Genomic DNA, 5,000 nt, shown 5'->3' with positions numbered 1-5,000 from the left:
CTCCGCTCTCGACGGTCACCGCGCAACGCAAGAACAGGCCAAAAACTGGCCAAAACGGCCCAAAAACGGGCCAAAACTGGCCATTTTTGGCTGCGCGAGCGAGCGGCGAGTGGCGGACAGCAAGCGAAGCGAGAGGCAGCACCGTCCCTGCTATACGAAAGCCCCATCCAGCCCTGTGCCACCCGGGGGGTTCCAGGGTGCTGAGATGGCTGACATTTTGCTCCGCTCACGACGGTCGCCGCACCACGCAAGAACAGCCCAAAAACAGGCCAAAACGGCCCAAAAACGGGCCAAAACTGGCCATTTTTGGCTGCGCGAGCGAGCGGCGAGCGGCGGACAGCGAGCGAAGCGAGAGGCAGCACCGTCCCTGCTATACGAAAGCCCCATCCAGCCCTGTGCCACCCGGGGGGTTCCAGGGTGCTGAGATGGCTGACGTTTTGCTCCGCTCACGATGGTCACCGCACCACGCAAGAACAGCCCAAAAACAGGCCAAAACAGCCCAAAAACGGGCCAAAACAGGCCATTTTTGGCTGCGCGAGCGAGCGGCGAGCGGCGAACAGTGAGCGAAGCGTGAGGCAGCACCGTCCCTGCTATACGAAAGCCCCATCCAGCCCTGTGCCACCCGGGGGGTTCCAGGGTGCTGAGATGGCTGACATTTTGCTCCGCTCACGACGGTCGCCGCGCCACGCAAGAACAGCCCAAAAACAGGCCAAAACAGCCCAAAAACGGGCCAAAACAGGCCATTTTTGGCTGCGCGAGCGAGCGGCGAGCGGCGAACAGCGAGCGAAGCGTGAGGCAGCACCGTCCCTGCTATACGAAAGCCCCATCCAGCCCTGTGCCACCCGGGGGGTTCCAGGGTGCTGAGATGGCTGACATTTTGCTCCGCTCACGACGGTCGCCGCGCCACACAAGAACAGCCCAAAAACAGGCCAAAACAGCCCAAAAACGGGCCAAAACAGGCCATTTTTGGCTGCGCGAGCGAGCGGCGAGCGGCGAACAGCGAGCGAAGCGTGAGGCAGCACCGTCCCTGCTATACGAAAGCCCCATCCAGCCCTGTGCCACCCGGGGGGTTCCAGGGTGCTGAGATGGCTGACATTTTGCTCCGCTCACGACGGTCGCCGCGCCACGCAAGAACAGCCCAAAAACAGGCCAAAACAGCCCAAAAACGGGCCAAAACAGGCCATTTTTGGCTGCGCGAGCGAGCGGCGAGCGGCGAACAGCGAGCGAAGCGTGAGGCAGCACCGTCCCTGCTATACGAAAGCCCCATCCAGCCCTGTGCCACCCGGGGGGTTCCAGGGTGCTGAGATGGCTGACGTTTTGGTCCGCTCTCGACGGTCACCGCGCAACGCAAGAACAGGCCAAAAACTGGCCAAAACGGCCCAAAAACGGGCCAAAACTGGCCATTTTTGGCTGCGCGAGCGAGCGGCGAGTGGCGGACAGCGAGCGAAGCGAGAGGCAGCACCGTCCCTGCTATACGAAAGCCCCATCCAGCCCTGTGCCACCCGGGGGGTTCCAGGGTGCTGAGATGGCTGACATTTTGCTCCGCTCACGACGGTCGCCGCGCCATGCAAGAACAGCCCAAAAACAGGCCAAAACGGCCCAAAAACGGGCCAAAACTGGCCATTTTTGGCTGCGCGAGCGAGCGGCGAGCGGCGGACAGCGAGCGAAGCGAGAGGCAGCACCGTCCCTGCTATACGAAAGCCCCATCCAGCCCTGTGCCACCCGGGGGGTTCCAGGGTGCTGAGATGGCTGACGTTTTGCTCCGCTCACGATGGTCACCGCACCACGCAAGAACAGCCCAAAAACAGGCCAAAACAGCCCAAAAACGGGCCAAAACAGGCCATTTTTGGCTGCGCGAGCGAGCGGCGAGCGGCGAACAGTGAGCGAAGCGTGAGGCAGCACCGTCCCTGCTATACGAAAGCCCCATCCAGCCCTGTGCCACCCGGGGGGTTCCAGGGTGCTGAGATGGCTGACGTTTTGCTCCGCTCTCGACGGTCACCGCGCAACGCAAGAACAGGCCAAAAACTGGCCAAAACGGCCCAAAAACGGGCCAAAACTGGCCATTTTTGGCTGCGCGAGCGAGCGGCGAGTGGCGGACAGCAAGCGAAGCGAGAGGCAGCACCGTCCCTGCTATACGAAAGCCCCATCCAGCCCTGTGCCACCCGGGGGGTTCCAGGGTGCTGAGATGGCTGACATTTTGCTCCGCTCACGACGGTCGCCGCACCACGCAAGAACAGCCCAAAAACAGGCCAAAACGGCCCAAAAACGGGCCAAAACTGGCCATTTTTGGCTGCGCGAGCGAGCGGCGAGCGGCGGACAGCGAGCGAAGCGAGAGGCAGCACCGTCCCTGCTATACGAAAGCCCCATCCAGCCCTGTGCCACCCTGTCACGGACAAACTTCTCAACAAGATGTTGGATGTAATGCTTATGTGTGTCCGTGTCTTTTGGCATGTTCATGCCCTGTATAGAATGTAAAGGGGCGGCCGAAGGCTTATAAGTCCCATTTTAGTTGGGTGGTGGCCTCTTTAGGCTTGTAAATAAAGGTTGTGTCATGTGGACACGTGCGAGAGCTTTTCGGTCTGTAATGGACCATTTTACCCTTTGTTGTGCCACTGTTCAGAGCTTGTAAAGTCTGTTTGTAATTTGCATTGTCTATGAAGTGTTTTTCGGACATGTTTGCTTGTGGATCTCGTTTGAGGCGTTCTCTCTAACCCGTTCTCTCTTTTGATGGTCCTAAGGGACAATGGGAGGCTTCGGGGAGGCTGACCTTTGCGGACGGACACGCAAGGGTGCCGCACGACTTAGGCAAAACCAGCTAAGTCCGTGTCATATGGTATCAGAGCGGGACAAGCACTCATAGAAACACTTGACATGCAAACGTGGGGGACCTAGCGGGGCTGCGTTGAGGGCAGTCAGCACACGCGCGACCGTTTGAGGGAAAACGGGCATGGAGATGTAGGGAAAGGAGTCGCTCAGAGGAGCGGGCATCCGAGATTGGCATTCAGAGGAATGGCCAACCCTTCGCGCAAGAGGCACCACGAGAACAGGCAAGCTTGGAAGAATTTGGAGCGCACAAAGGTTGGGATGGCTGAGTTTGAGCTACGGCTCAACGTTGACAACTATACTTGATGGTGCTCTAGGCAAGCGAGGCGCTTGGCAAGAATGAGACCATCCAAGGTGGAATGAGTTGCTCAACGACCAAAAGAGTTTTGCAAAGCTCACAGAGGTGAGGGGAATTGCTAACTCGAAGAATTTGGTACTCATGCATGGGCTTGTATGCGGACGACGGAATGTTCGTGGCCATCCCAAGGCGGCCGAGACTCGGCACCATGGAGCATTGAAACTTTCTCTTCGGCATGTGAAGGATACGTCCGTAGGCGGCTGAAGTGTGCAATGAGTTCAGCATGTTGCTAGACCTTGAGGGATGCAGTGGGGGCTGTATTGACGGGGAGTCGCAATCTAGCAAGTGCGTTTGCAGGAGGCAGAACAATGCACAGTTTGTTTAGCAGATCGGAGTAGTCCAAGGGGATGGTGGTCTCCGAAACGAAGAGAGATGTTGCTCCAACGGGATAAGTCTCAGCACTCCAGAGGGAGAATCATGTGAGACGGACTTCACATGTTGAGGAAGAGTACCTCACAAACAACAACTCCACGAAGCTCAATGGACCGAGCAAGCAGCGAGGAGTTGCCGCATGATCTCGCTTGAGAGAATGCATTGGTGGATGCATTGCGAGATCAAGTGGGGGAGCAACACAAATGAAGGCACACTTGGAGTCGATGTGGAGATCGGACTCAAGGGAGGGCTGACCCGTGGAATGGTGGGCGCGAGGGCCACCATCAACTCAATGCAAAAACGAGGAGCGGAACAACTTGGGTGTAACTTGGCGAAGTACCCAAGCCGCATGAAGGGAGCCAGCAGAGAAGTTGGAACATGGAGCAGAGGCACAGTGCTTTCCTTAGACAGAGGTCAAGGACATGAACTCTTGCAGAGGCAAGAGCAGGATCATGTTGTTCCATGGGTCCTTCATTCCGACGGAGCGGACTCATCTTGCATGGTGCCAAAGACGAAGGGAGCTTCGGGGCACATGCACCTTATCTCGGAGGAGCATTTGAGGGAGGAACTAAGGCGACTCAATTTGCAGAGGCGAAGTTGGGTTCAGAAGGCCTTAACACGGGGCAAGAGGACGCAGAGGCGGGTACTCTTGAAGAATATGCCACAGTGTTGCCATTCGAGTTGCTATGAAGGAAGCGGTGCGCAGCGGAGATTGTGCTGGTAGGGGCAGAGGCCCAGGATCCAGACAATGGTGCACAAATTACAGTGAAGTCAGTGGACTTCGGGAGCTACTAGGCGACGGACTGTCCTAGAGCGGTGCTTCATCTAGGTGTGACCCAAGAGTGGGTGGATGAAGATCGATTGCCAAAGGAGCGAACAAAATCGAAGGTGGAGGAGACCCTGCGATGTATTGGCAGAGGCCACACAGCGGAGGGTTCACAATTCGAGTTTATTCCACAAGGATCAGAATGCAATGGAGATGTCACCAGGAGGCGACATGGTGCAGCGGATCGTGGTGGAACAGTTCGATGGCAATGCGATACACACGACCTTGTCCCGTGAGGGATGTGATCATATGGAGGTATGATCGGGAGCTACTGGGAGCTCCGCTTTGGTGAACAACACGACGGCAAGAAGGGCTATGGATTCAAGGAGTGAAGGCCATGGTACCGCAGAGGCGGGTCTTCCGGGCGTGCACCGAATTTTGCATCGGATGAAAACCTTGGTCATCAGCATATGGGGGCTGGGTTCCACCAAGGGAAAAGTTCGTATGCAAGTACCAGGGAGTCCCATGGGAGGGACTTGATCATGCAGAGGTATGATCGAAGCAGCTGGAGAGTTGGACTGCTCCAGAGCTCATATTCGCTTAAGGGAGCCCGGCAAGTCAGAGGACAAGGCCGAGTAAGCGAACGTTGCTACCAAGGAAGCTATGGAGAACAGAATCGGT

This window comes from Musa acuminata, unplaced genomic scaffold (assembly GCF_036884655.1).
Source record: "Musa acuminata AAA Group cultivar baxijiao unplaced genomic scaffold, Cavendish_Baxijiao_AAA HiC_scaffold_1136, whole genome shotgun sequence".
Taxonomy (NCBI): Eukaryota; Viridiplantae; Streptophyta; class Magnoliopsida; order Zingiberales; family Musaceae; genus Musa; species Musa acuminata.
This window is presented reverse-complemented; position numbering follows the sequence as displayed.